At 41.4% G+C, this 15,216-nt stretch overlaps 1 protein-coding gene across 4 annotated transcripts in view; it reads left to right on the top strand.

Annotated features, from left to right (window-relative positions):
* Window positions 1–15,216, top strand: part of LOC147087296 (Fc receptor-like protein 5) — a 77,264-nt gene that overhangs the window by 42,815 nt on the left and 19,233 nt on the right. The window lies entirely within an intron of this gene.

Below are 15,216 nucleotides of genomic sequence, written 5' to 3' on the forward strand. Positions count from 1 at the left end.
CGTTTACCATTTCATAAATCCATGTTGACTCTGCCAATCCTATTATTATTTTCGAAGTGCCCTTTTACTAAGTCCTTAATAATAGATTCTAACTTTTTCTCGAATACTGATGTCAGGTCAACTGGTCTGTAGTTCACCATTTTCTCTCGCCCTCCTTTCTTAAATAGTAGGGTTACGTTTTGTTTTTATTGCTCAAATCTTGACAGGATCCCTGTAACACTGACCCTGCATTCAGACCCTATGAATCTATTAGCGGCAAGGGGCGTTACAGGAGATAATGGGATGAAAATCGTCACGGGCGGAAGCGCAAAACGAGCGAAAGCAAATCAGCCTCCCGTTTCACACCCCATGAATTCAGATTCCATTGTAGGCAATGGGAACGAAAGTCCGGTGATGTGTAAAACGGGCTGATGATGGGCTATCGCTTGTTTTAGGCTACTGTACAGGACTAATGATTACCTCATTGTGTCAGAATTTTGTTAATTCAACCCGGCCAAAGAATCATGACAGCGCAGCCCGTGGCCAAACTTGGAGAGTAACTGTAACCACATTCTCCAGGCGGGAAAGAGGCGGAGAGTGATCGGCCTCCCGTTTTATTCTCCGCCCAATTATAACCTGTATTGACTTGAATGGATTGTAATATCGTGCTAGTTTACAATTGCCCCTGTGACTGAGTACTGAGGGAATGCTGTGTGATGGAGCTGAGAGACCCGATAATTAGCGATGTGAAGACAAGCCATTCTGACAGGGGAACTGCAGGCTGGCTATTATAATTACACAATCAAAGTCCCTGATTTCAAATTTTACTCCCTAAATCTCTGGGCCTACCACAGCGAAATGTTTAATGCCAAATGTCATCATCCTGATATTTTTTTATTCCACTGAATGTATGGTCAATTCACGAGACACCGCCAGATTGGCTGGCCATGTCAGATTACAGATTCTCAGTCAGAAAACCGGAACTGCAGAATGAGATTTTCAAAATCATCCTGATATGTGAAATATTTAACTTAAGCACATTGTAGCATTCCATATCACTCAATGGGTTGCATTTTGACGGCGCTCCGCACACCCACGACCTCCGTCATCAGAAAGGACGATGGCAGCAGCTGCATGGGAATAGCATCATCTCCCAGTTCCACATCCAAGTCAGACACCATCCTGACTGGGAACTGTATCTGGCGTTCCTTCTGTGTCGCTCGCTCAAAGGCCTGAAAGTCCGTACCAAACAGCATTGTGGGAACACAAGTGGATTCAAGAAGTGGGCTGGCAATCATCTCAAGGGCAACTGGGGTTGGGCAGTAAATGTCGGCCTTGCCAACGACGCCCACGTCCTAAATTCCAGCAAAAATGAATTCCTTCATATGAAATGCACATCCCCACGTTTCATGGGAGTTGTTCACTCTGGTTAATCAGGTTATGGCTCCACAAAGTTAGTAGAAATGTGAATTTCAATCCAACCCTTCTCTTGATATCAAAGAGGGACATTGCATCGATGAGCCCACGTTAATGAACTGGATCCCCAGCTGGTTTATTTTATGTCCCACTTCTGTTTGAAACCATCAGTTCCCCTTTTATAGAATCTCAACCACTGATACGGACCTTTCAATTTTTCACGTCACAATGGTAATTGAGTTACCAACATTTGACGGCACAAGAAGATGCAGCAATCCATTTCTGTTGTTCTTTTCATTTACTTTACCACAGATTCGCTAACAGCAGGAAATATATTAATGCAGAAGAGTGCGAGGTGATACATTTTGGCAAGAAGAATGAGGAGAGGCAATAAATGGTAAAATTCAAAATGAGTGCATGAACATAGACATCTGGGGTTATATGTCGACAGATCGTTGAAGGTGTCAGGGTAGGTAGAGAAAGCGGTTAAAAAATCATACAGGATCCTGAACTTCATAAATAGAAGCATAGAGTACAAAAGCAAGGAAGTTATGATGAATCTTTACAAAACACTGGTTCCGCCTCAAAGCGATTATGTCTAATTCTTGGCACCACAGTATAGAAACGATGTGAAGGCAGTAGAGAGGGTGCATAAAAGATTTACGAGAATGATTCAAAGGGTGAATGACATCAGTTACGTGGATTCAGCAGAGAAGTTGGAGTTGTTCAGCTGAGAGCAGTGATGGTTGAGAGGAGATTTACTTTACATAGGATTACATAGGACTAAGTCGGATATACGACACAGAAACAGGCCATTCAGCCCAACCAGTCCATGCCAACGTTAATGCTCCACTCGAGATTCCTCCCGGTTTACCTCATCAAAATCTATCAGCATAAACCTCTCTTCCCTTTTCCCTCATATGCTAAACTCGCCTCCCCTTAAATTCATCGATACTTTTCCCTTCAACCAATCCCTGTGATAACGAGTTCCACATCCTCACCATTCTCTGGGTAAAGACGTTTCTTATGAATTCGCTATTGCATTTCTTGGTGACTATCTTATATTAATTGCCTCTATTTATGAACTTCCCCACAATTATAAACATTCTCTCTTTATCGAATCTATCAAAACCTTTCATAATTTTAAAGACCTCTTTCAGGTCACCCCTCCACCTCCTCTTTTCAAGAGAAAAGAGACCCAGCCTGTTCATCCTTTCCTGATATGTATACCCTCGCATTTCTGGCATCAGCCTTGGAAATAATCTCTGCACCATCTCCAGTTCCTCTATATTATTTTAAAATATGGCGACCAGAACTGAGCGCAGTTAGTGTGGTCTATCCACGTTTCGATTCAGGTTTAGCAAAACTTCCCTACTTTTCAACTCTAAACCTCTAGAAATAAACCCTAATTCTTGGTTTGCTTGTTGATGGCTTTGCTAACCTGTGTCGCAACTTTTAGTGAATTGTGTAGTTGTACTACGAGATCACTTTGCTCTTCTACCCAAACTAGACTCGCACCATCCAATTAATATTTGACTTCCCTGTTCTTCCTACCAAAACGTAATACATCACATTTATATGTGTTTATGTTCATTTGCCAATTATATGCCCATTCTGCAAGTTTATTCATGTCAGCCTGTAATTTGTTGTAGTCCTCCTCAGGATTGACTATACCCCAACCAATTTGGTGTCATCCACAAATTTAAAAATTGTGTTTTTGATTTCAAATCTAATTCGAAAATATAAATTGTGAACAACAGTTGTCCCAGCACTGATCCTTGTGGAAAACCACTACACACTTCTGCCACTGTGATAAGCTACCCTTTACTCCCACTCAATGCTTTCTGTCTTGAAGCCAGCTAACTATCCATTCTGCTACTTGTTCCCTGACTGCACATTATCTGATATTGTATATCAGTCTATTATGGGTTACCTTATGGATGGCCTTTTGAAAATCCAGGAAAATTAAACCTACTGCATTATCATTGTCGACACTTTCTGCTAACTCTTCAAAAAATTCAATGATAATGGTCAAGCAAGACTTTCCCTTTTGAAATCCATGCTGACTAATCATTTCTATGTCTTTTGTTTCGGGATGTTCTTCTATTTTATCCTTTAGTAAGTGCTCCATTTTTTTCTACTATCGATGTTAAGCTGACTGGTCTATAATTCCCTGGACATGTTCTATGCCCCTTCTTAACTATAGGTATTACATTCACTATCCGCCAAATCTCTGGCACAACACTTTTTTAAACGAATTATTAAATGTTTGTTGTAATACCTCTGCTATCGCTTCGCTAGATTCTACTAAAATGTTTGGACGCAATCCATCCAGATCAGGGTTTTTATTCTCTTTGAGTTTGATTAGTTTAGTTAATAAATCCTTTTTATTTTAAATGCACTTATCTCGTTACTAATCTCATCATCAAATGAGATGCCCACCTGTTCTATCTCCCTGGTAAATACTGAAGCAAAATAATTATTTAATGTTTCTGGCATCTCTCTATCGTTACCTGTGGTATTATCCTATCTACCCGTTAATGGCACTATTCCCATCCCAATTCTCTTACTTATTGAGGTGCCTGTAAAATATTTTACTGTTGTGTTTTAAAGATGGTTCTAGATGAAATGTAAAAGCCAATTGCTGAATTAAAGACAGCTGCCATGTGAGGGAAAGAAACCAATTGATACAGGCAGAGGTTATGATCTGAAATTGGTGAAGTCGATGTTGAGTCCAGACGGTTGTAATGTGATTAATCGAAGAGGAGGCAATGTTCCTCGAGCTTACGTTAAGCTTCACTGCAACAGTGTAAGAGGCCGAGGATGGAGATTTCAGAGTGGGAGTGAAGTGGAGAATTATAGTGACAGGTGACCGGGAGCTCAGGTCACCCTCACGGACTGAATGGGGGAGTTCCACAAAGCAGTCACACAATCTGCGTTTTGTATCCCCAATGTGGAGAAGACCACATCGTGAATACGAATACAATATACTAATTTGCAAGGCATACAAGTAAATCGTTGTTTCAGCTGGAAGTAGTGTTTGGGGCTCTCGACAGTGGGAAGGGAGGAGGTAAAAGGGCAGTTGTTGCATCTCTTGCCCTTGCACGGGAAGGTGCTGGGCGAAGGGGGAGGGGTGTTGTCGGGGGGGGGAGCTGTGGACCAGGGTGTCGACGAGGGAGCAGTGCCTTTGGAATGCACAAAGCAGAGGTGAGAGGAAGATGTGTTTGGTGGATGAGATCACGCTGGTGATTTCGTAAATCCTGGAGGATGATCCATCGAAGGTGCAGGCTGGTGGGATGAAAGTTGAGGACAAGGTGAAACCTACTGTCGTTCTGGGAGGGTTGGGATGGAATGAAAGCAGAAGTGCGGGAACTGGAATGAACACAGCAGTGGGCCATGTCAACCATGGCAGAGGGGAATCCTCGGCTGCGGTAAACGAATTACAAATCAGAAGCACTAGTAGGGAAGGTGGCATCGTCAGAGCAAGTTTGAAGGAGACACCGGGAGAATGGAATAGTGGATGCATTGGTTGTCATCTTCCAAAATTCTATAGGTTATGCAATAGTTCCTGTAGATTGTAGGGTGACAAATGTAATACCACTACTTAAAAAAGGAGGGAGAGTGGAAACCGGAAACTACAGGCTGGTTAGCCTAACATCAGTAGTATGGAAAATGCTAGAGTCAATTATAAAGGATGTGATATCAAGACACTTTATTTTTCCTGCCAAAGTGGATCCCCTCGCACTTTCCCACATTATACTCCAACTGTCATATGTTTGCGCATTCATTTAGACTCTCTGTATCCCTTTGCAGCTTCGTTTAGACCTCTGCACAACTTGCTTTCTCACCTATTGTTGCATCTTCCGCAAACTTGGCTAAATGACACACGGTCCCTTCGTTCAAGTCATTAATGTAGATTGTAAGTAGTTGAGGCCCCAGAATCGAGTTTTGTGGCACCCCACTAGTTACCGTTTGCCAACTGGAAAATGACCCATTTATCCCGACTTTCTGCTTTTAGTTAGTTAGACAATTATCTTCCATGCTAATTTATTACCCGCTACTCTGTGTGCTCTTATCATATGCTGTAACCTTTTATGTAGCACCTAATCGAATTCCTTCTGGAAATCCAAATACACCACATCCACTGGCTCACCCTTATCCACCCAACTCGGTACATCCTGAAAGAACTCCAGCAAATTTGGTAAACATGATTTCCCTTTCATATAAACATGCTGCCTCTGCTTGACTGCATTATGATTTTCCAAATGCTCTACCATTGCTTCCTTAATAAAGGACACCAGCATTTTCCCAGCGACAGATGTAAGGCTAACTGGTTTATAGTTTCTTGCTTTCTGACTCCCCCCTTTCATAAATAGGTGTGTTATATTTGATGTTTTCCAATCTGCTGCGACCTCTCCAGAGTACAGTGCATTTTGGTAGATTGCAACCAATACATCCACTATCACTGCAGCCACTTATTTAAAGACACCGGAATGCAGCCAATTTGGTCCAGGGGACTTTTCATCGTTTAGTCCATTATTGTACCAAATACATTTTCCTTAGTGATAGTAATAGTCTTTAGTTCCCCCCTCCCTGTTGTCCCTTGATTATACATTAGTGGGTTAATGTTAATGTTTTCTACCGTGAAAACACATTCTAAATATTTGTTCAGAGTCTCTGCCATTTCCCCGTTCCCCATTATTAATTCCCTATTCTCATCCTCTAAGGGAGCAATATTTACTTTAGCTACTATTTTCCTGATTATGTAGCTGTAGAGGCTCTTACAATCTGACTTAATATTTCTTCCTGGCTTACTCTGGTAATTCATATTCTCTCACTTTATTATTTTTTGAGTAATCCAATGCTGGTTTAAAGATAATCGGAATCCTCTTGCCTCCCACCAATCTTGTTTGCATTTGTTTTCAATTTGATACCATCCTTTACTTCCTTAGTTAGCCACGAATAGTGCTGCTTTCTCTTAAAGTATTTCTTTCTCACTGGAGAATATTTTTGTTGAGAGTTATAAAATATTTCCTTAAATATCTGCCACTACATTTCAACTGCCTTTCCTTTTAATTTGTTTTTTTCCAATCCACTGTAGCCAGCTATGCCCTCATGCCATTGACATCACCTTTGTTTAAGAGCAGGACACTGGTTTGAGATACAACTTTCTCACCCTCCAACTGAATTTGAAACTCAATCATGTTATGATCACTCTTTCGTAGAGGATCCTTTTGTATGAGGTCATTAATTAATGCTATCATATTACACAGTACCAGATACTAGGTAGCCTGCTTGGTTCCATTACTGAAGTCCTAGGGGGAGATTTTGCTAGTGCTGTTGGGGAGGGTTTAACTAAAATGGCAGGGGTTGGGAGCCTGTGCAGGGAGACAGAGGAAAGGGAAGCAATGATAGAAGCAAAAGACAGAAAGGAGAAAAGCAAAAGTGCAAGGCAGAGAAATCAAGGCTATAAATCAAACCGGGCCATAGTAAATAAGAATTCTAAAAGTACTAAGAGTGATGAAAAATCAAGCCTGAAGGCTTTGTCTCTTAATGTGAGGAGCTTTCATAATAAGGTGGATGAATTAGCTGTGCAAATAGATGTAAAGGAATAAGATATAATTGGGATTACGGAGACATGGCTCCAGTGTGACGATGACTGGGAATTCGACATCCAGGGTTATTCAATATTCAGGAAGGACAGGAAAAAATGAAAACGAGGTGGGGTAGCAGTGCTGGTTAAAGATCAGACTAACACAATAGTAAGGACGTTTATTAGCTCTGATGATGTTGAATCTGTAGGTGCAGAGCTGAGAAATGCCAAGGGCAGGAAACGATAGTGGGAGTTGACTACAAACCCCCAAAGAGTAATGCGGAGGTTGGCGATGGAATTACACCGGGAATTAGAGATGCGTTCAATAAGGGCACAGCAGTTATTATGGGTGACTTTATTCTAAATGTAGATTGGGCTAACCAAATTAGTAACAATACCGTGGAGGAGGAACTCCTAGAGTTTATACGGGATGGTTTCCTGGAACAATATTCGAGGAACCAACTAGAGATCAGATCATCTTAGACTGGGTATTATTGAATGAGAAAGGATTAATTAGTAATCTTGTTGTGTGACGCCCCTTGTGGAGGAGCGATCATAATATGATAAAATTCTTCGGTAAAATGGAGAGTGAAGTAGTTGACTCAGAGACAAGGTTACTGAATTAAAAAACAGGAAACTACGAAGGTATGAGGCAAGAGTTTGCTAGGATGGATTGGGGAACGTTACTTAAAGGGTTGACGGTGAATAGGCAATGGCAAATATTTAAAGATCGCATGTATGAACTATAGAATTTTTTCAGCCCTGCTTGCATAAAAATAAAACAAAATGTGACTCAACCGTAGCTAACAAGGGAAATTAGGGATTACATAAGATCCAAGGAGAGGACATACAATTTGGCCAGAAAAAGCAGCAACCCTGAGGATTCGGAGCCCTTAATATTCAGCAAAGGAAGAGAAAGGGATTAATTAAGCATAGGAAAATAGTTCATAAGTGTAAGCTTGTAGAGAACATAAAAACAGACTGTAAAAGCTTCGATAGATTAGTTAAGAGAAAGAGATTGGTGAAGTCAAGCGTCGGGTAACATAGGTCTAATGAGAGGGAGGAATTGAATGAAATCAGTATTTGTTGGGAAATGGTGTCAGGGAAATTGATGGGATTGAAGGCCGATAAATCCCCAGGGCCTGATAATCTACATCCAAGAGTACCGAAGGAAGTGGCCCTAGAAATAGTAGATACATTGCTGGTCATCTTCCAAAATTCTAAATATTCTGGAACAGTTCCCATGGATTGGAGGATAGCTAATGTAACCGCAAAATTTAAAAAGAGCGGTAGAGAGTAAACGGGGAATTAAGAAACGGTAAGCCTGACAACAGTAGTGAGGAAAATTCTAGAGTCCATTATAAAAGTTGTAATTGCAGAGTACTTGGAAAACAGTGACAGGATCGGAAAGTCAACATGGATTTACAAAAGGTAAATCATGTTCAGTAACCTACTGTAATTTTTTGAGGATGTAACTCGTAAAATAGATAAGGTATAACCAGTGGATGTGGTGTATTTGGACTTTCAGAAGGCTTTCAATAAGGTCCCACGTAAGAGATTAGTGTGTAAAGTTAATGCACATTGGATTGGGGTAAGGTACTGTCTTGGGTAGTGAAGTGGTTGGCAGACAGGAAGCAAAGAGTTGGCATAAATGTGTCTTTTTCCGAGTGGCAGGCAGTGACTAGTGGGGTACAGCAGGGATCGGTGCTAGGACCCCAGCTATTGACAATATATATAAATGATCCAGAGGAGGGAACTAGATATAATATCTCTAAGTTTGCAGATGACACAAAGCTGGGTGGGCGTGTGTGCTGTGAGGAGGATGTAGAACAACATCAGTACGATTTGTATAGGATGGGTGATTGGGCAGATGCATGGCAAATGCAGCATAATGTGAATACATGCGAGATTATCTACGTCCCTGGCAAAAACAGGAAGGCAGATTATTACCTGAAAGGCAATAGATTGGGAAAAGGGGAAGTGCAAAGAGACCTGGGTGTCCATGTGCACCAGTCGCTGAAGGTAAGCATGCAGGTGCAGCAGGCTTTTAAGAAGGCAAATGGTATGTTGGACTTCTTAGCGAGAGGATTCGAGTACAGGAACAACGATGTCTTGCTGCAGTTGTACATTCCTTGATGAGACCACACCTTGAGTGTTGTGTGCAGTTTTGGTCGCCTTATCTGAGGAAGGATGTTCTTGCCATGTAGATAGTGCAGCGAAGATTCATCAGACTGATACCTGGGATTGCAGGAATGACGTATGAGGAGAGATTCGGTCGATTTGGCTTACATTCGCTAGAGTTTAGAAGAATGAGTGGGGATCTCATTGAAACTTGTACTATTCTAACAGGACTAGACAGACTAGATGCAGGAAGGATGTTCCCCATGGCGGGGAGTTCAGAAGCAGGGTTCACAGTCTAAGGATAAGGGGTAAACCATTTAGGACTGAGATGAAGAGGAATTTCTTCACCCAGAGAGTGGTGAAACTGGAATTCTCTGCCACATAGGGCAGCTGAGGCCAAAATCATTAAATATATTCAAGTAGTAGTTAGATATATTTCTTGAGGCTAAAGGGATCAAGTGATATGGGGAGAAAGCAGGACAGGTACTGCATTTGGATGATCAGCCATGATCTCATTAAATGGCGGAGTAGGCTGGAGGGGCCGAATGACCTGCACCTGCCCCCTCTTCTATGTTTCTATGTTTCTATACTGTTCTAGGAAACCATCCCAGATACACACTATGAACTCCTCCTCAAGGCTACCTTGGCGAATTTGATTTGTCCAATCAATAGACTACCGAATAAGGTCAGAGTATGCGGAGTCAGGAGATAAGTAGCAGAATAGGTTGCTAGCTGGCTTCAAGACAGAAAGCAGAGAGTGGGAGTAAAGGTTAGCTATTCACAGTGGCAGAAGGTGCGTTGTGGTGCTCCACAACGATCAGTGCTGAGATCACTGCTGTTCACAATTTACATTAACGATTTAAACTATTCAATCAAAACACAATTTCTGAATTTGCAGATGATAACAAATTGGGGCAATAGTCAATAATCTGGAGGAGTCCAATCCATTATAGGGGGATGTTAATAAACTCGAAGAATGAGCAAATAATTGGCAAATTAAGTTCAACATAGATACATACGAGGTAATACCTTTAGGTAGGAAGAATAGGGAGGTCACTTATCACTTGGTAGGTTCGAATCTAGGTGGGGTAGAGGAACAACATTTCCACTGATTTCAAATACATACATTCACTTAAATTTGCGACATAGGTTATCAAGGCCACTTAGAAACAAAACAAGCACTAGGGTTTATTCTAGAAGGACACAACAGAAAAGTAGGGAAGTTATGCTGAGCCTGCATCGAACCTTTGTTGGACTGCATTTAGAGTACTGCTTGCAGTTCTGGTCGCCATATGTTAAAAAGGATTTAGATTCAAGGGAGAAAGGGCAGATGAGATTTACAAGAATGATACAAAAATGTGATGGTATACATATAGGAAAAGATTAAATTGCTGTGTCTCATTCCTCTTGAAAAAGGAAGGATGAGGAGTGAGCTTAGAGGGGTCTTTAATATTATGAAAGGTTTTAATAGATTGGATAAGGAGAGAATGTTTCCACTTGTGGGGAGGAGCATAACTGGAGGCCATCACTAGAAGAGTGACACCAAGAAATCCAATAGATAATTGAGAAGAAACTTATTTTCCCAAACAGTTGTGAGAATTTGGAACTCGCTTCCAAAGTGAGTGGTTGAACCGAATAGTATAGATGCATTTCAGGGAGGCAGGACATGAAGATGAGGGAGAAGGGAACAGAGTGTTACGCTGACAGATTTAGATTTAGACAGGAGGAGGCTCGAGTGTAGCATAAACGCCGGTATGGACTGATTGGGCCGAATGGCCTGTTTCTGTGCCGTATATCTGATGAAATCCTATGTAATCCTATCGAGTCATCATCTTCCAAAAGTCTCTCGATTGAAGAATTGAACGATTGGATTGGAAAATAGCAAGACGCAGAGCATTATTTAAGAGGGAACGAGAGATCAACTAGGAAATTATGGGCTCATTAGACTGCTCTCAGTTGTGGGGAATGTACAACAATCTATTATTAGGACAGAGTGACAGAGCATTCGGAAATAAATGAGCTGATCAGAGAGATCCAGCATGAATTTGTAAAGGTTAAGTCACCTCTGTCGAAGCTAGTTCATCGTTTTGAGGAGATACCTAAAGTGGTAGGTAAAGGACTGTCTATGGATGTTATTCAAATGGAATCTCAGAAGGCATTCGACTAGCTTGTGCATGGAATTGGAGGAAACTTATAGACTTCAAGGACAGGAAATTTACTATATTGCTGGAGACAGATAGTAGGAATAATGGCTCTGTAATGACACTGCAGGATGTGATTAGTGGTGTCCACCTGGGATCTGAACTGAATCTCAGATTTTCAGTAAATTTAACAATGACTTGAAAGAAGGAATAGGGAGTCGTATATTTAAGTGTGCTGGTGAAATTAATTTAACTGACGCAGTAAATAATGCACTCTTGAGCAGAAAGTTGTAAAGGGACATTGATGGATTGGGTGAGTGGGAAAAATGTAGCAGATGGAATGTAAAGTAAAAAAGTGTGAGAACTTCCATTTTGGACGTAAAACAAGATTCCTGTATTTCCTATTTGGTGAAAAACTGGGGAAAATGGAGGATCAGATAGATTTAGGAATCAAAGTACAGAAATTAGTAAAATCTAGTGGAAAGGTAGGAACATCATTACAAAGACTATTGGAATGTTAGCCTTTATCTCAAGATGTGGAGATGCCGGAGTTGGACTGGGGTGGACAAATGTAAGAAGTCACACATCAACAGGTTATAGTCCAACAGTTTTATTTGAAATCACAAGCTTTCGGAGCGCTGCTCCTTCGTCAGGTGAAGTGGAGAAATGCATAAAGACACAGCTTATATCTCAATATATAGTTTTATCTCAAGATATAGTTTTATCTCAAGATAGCTGGAATTCGAAGTGGAGGAAGAAAGTTGTAGCTGTACAGAGCACTTGATTACGGAGACATGGTTGCAGCGTGACCAAGACTGGGTGCTGAATATCCAGGGGTATTTGATATTCAGGAAGGAAAGTCAAGAAGGAAAAGGAGGTGGGGTGGCACTGTTAGTAAAGGATGACATCAGAGCAATAGTGAGCAAGGATATTTGCTCAGAAAATCAAGATGTAGAATCAGTTTGGGTGGAGCTAAGAAGCACCAAGGGGCAGACAACATTGGTGGGAGTTGTCTGTAGGCCTCCAAACAATAGTGGATCTGTAGGGGATGGCATCAAACCGAAAAATAGAGATGAGTGCAACAAGGTTTGTACAGTAATCATGGGTGGTTTTAATCTACAAATAGGCTGGCCAAACCAAATTAGCATTATTAGAGTGGAGGATGAATTACTGGAGCGTGCACGAGATTGTAATTTAGGCCAGTACGTTAAGGAGCCAACCAGGGAACATGCTATCCTAGGTTGGGTATTGTGCAATGAGAAGGGGTTAATTCATAAATTAGTTGTTATGGATACTTTAGGAAGAGTTACCATAATATGATGCAATTCTTCATTATGATGGAAAGTGAACAATTCCAATCAACCAAATTATTAACATTACTGTGGAGTAGGAATTCCTGGAGTGTTTACAGGATGGTTTCCTGGACCAATATGTCGAGGAACCAAACAGAGATCAGGCCATATTAGAATGGGTATTTTGTAACGAGAAAGGATTAATTAGCAATCTTGTTGTACGAGGCCCCTTGAGTCAGACGATCATAATATGATCGAATTCATCATTCAGATGGAGAATGACGTTGTCGACTCACAGGCTTGGTACCTAAATTTAAATAAAGGAAACTACGACGGTCTGAGGCGCAAGTTGGGTAGGATTGCTTGGGGAATGTCACTCAAAGGGTTGATGGTGGATATGCAATGGCAAACATTCAAAGATCGCATGGATCAACTACAGTATTTGTTCATCCCAGTTTGGCATAAATATAAAACGAAAAACGTGACTCAATCGTGGCTACCAAGGGAAATTAGGGATAGCATAAGATCCAAGGAGAGGACATATAAATTGGCCAGAAAAAGCAGTAAACGTGAGGATTGAGAACAGTTTAGGATTCAACAAACCAGCACAAAGGGATTAATTAAGAAAGGGAATATAGAAATAAGAGTAAGCTTGTAGGGAACATAAAAACCGACTGTGAAAGCTGTTATAGATATGCGAAGAGAAAAACATAGGTGAAGTCAATCGGAGGTCCCTTGCAGTCAGAATCAGGGGAATTTATAATGGGGAAAAAAATAATGGCCGACCAATTAAATACATATTTTGGTTCTGTCTTCACAAAGGAGGACACAAATTACCTCCCAGAGATGTCGGGGAACATAGGGTCTGATGAAAGGGAGGAACTGGAAGAAATCAGTATTTGTACGGAAGTGGTGTTAGGGAAATTGATGGGATTGAAGGCGGATAAATCCCCAGGGCCTGATAATCTACATCCTAGTGCACTTAAGGAAGTGGCCCTAGAAAAAGTAGATGCATTGCTGAACATCTTCCAAAATTCGATGGAATCTGGAACAGTAACCATGGTTTCGAGTGTAGCTAATATTACCCCACTATTGAAAAAAGGTGGTAGAGAGAAAATGTGGAATTACAGACGGGTAAGCCTGACATCGGTAATGGGGGAAATGCTAGAGTCCTTTATAAATGATGTAATAGCAGAGCACTTGGGAAACAGTGACAGGATCGGACAAAATCAACATGGATTTACAAAATGTAAATCGTGCTTGACTAACCTACTGGAATTTTTTGAGGATGTTACTGGTAAAATAGATAAGGGAGAACCAGTGGTTTTGTTGTATTAGGACTTTCAGAAGGCTTTTGATAAGGTCCCGCTTAAGAGACTAGCGTGTTAATTTAAGCAACATGGGATTGTGGGCAAGGTATTGAATTGGATAGAGAACTGATTGGCAGAGAGAAAGCAAAGAGTTGGAATAAGTGGGTCTTTTTCCGAGTGGCAGGCAGTGACTAGTGAGGTACCGCAGGGATCGGTCCTTGGACCCCAGCTATTCACAATATATAATAATGATCTAGACAAGGCAACTAGATGTCATATCTCCAAATTTGCAGATGACACAAAGCTGGGTGGTCGTGTGTGCTGTGAGGAGGATGCTGAGAAACTCCAGGATGATTTGGACAGGTTGGCTCATTGGGCAAATGCATAGCAGATGCAATATAATGTGGATATATGTGAGGTTATCCATTTTGGTGGTAAAAACAGGAAGGCAGATTATTATCTGAATGGCAATAGATTGGGAGAAGGGGAAGTGCAACCAGACCTGGGTGCCCTTGTGCACCAGTCGCTGACGGTAAGCCTGCAGATGCAGCAGGCATTTAAGAAGGCAAATGGTATGTTGGCCTTCTAAGTGAGAGGGTTTGTGTTCAGGAAGAGTGATGTCTTGCTGCAGTTATACAGGGCCTTGGTGAGACCACATCTTTAGTAGTGTGTGCAGTTTTGGTCGCCTTATCTGAGGAAGGATGTTCTTGCCATGGAAGGAGTTCAGCGAAGATTCACCAGGCTGATACTTGGGATGGCAGGAATGACGGATGAGGAAAGATTGGGTCGATTGTGCTTGTACTCACTGGAGTTTAGAAGAATGAAAGGGTATCTAATTGAAAGTTATAAAATTCTGACAGGTCTGGACAGACTAGATGCAGGGAGGATGTTCCCGATGGTCTGGGAGTCCATAACCAGGGGTCATAGTCTAAGGATAAGGGGTAGGCCATTTACGACAGAAATTAGGAGGAATTTCTTCACCCACAGAGTGGTGAACCTGTGGAATTTTCTATCACAGAAGGCAGTAGAGGACAATACATTAAATATATTCAAGAAGGAGTTGGATATATTTCTTAAGGCTAAAGGGATCAAGGGGTATGGGGAGAAAGCAGGGGCCGGGTTCTGAATTTGGATGATCAGCCATGATCGCATTGGATGGCAGAGCAGGCTCGAGGGGCCGAATGGCCTCCTTCTGCTCCTATCTACTATGTTTCTATGTTTCTATGTTTCTAATCCGAAAGTAGGGTTCTTAATCTAAACAAAGCAAAGTACGAAATATGAGGAGGGAGTTGGATATAATAGATTTGGGAGCTTAATTTAATTGCATGACAGTGGATTGCAATGATTAACGTTTAAGGAACGAA

The sequence above is a fragment of the Somniosus microcephalus genome, unplaced genomic scaffold, assembly GCF_052327205.1.
Source record: "Somniosus microcephalus isolate GS21.2 unplaced genomic scaffold, FLI_Smic_1.0 unresolved_chr6, whole genome shotgun sequence".
In the NCBI taxonomy this organism is placed as follows: Eukaryota; Metazoa; Chordata; class Chondrichthyes; order Squaliformes; family Somniosidae; genus Somniosus; species Somniosus microcephalus.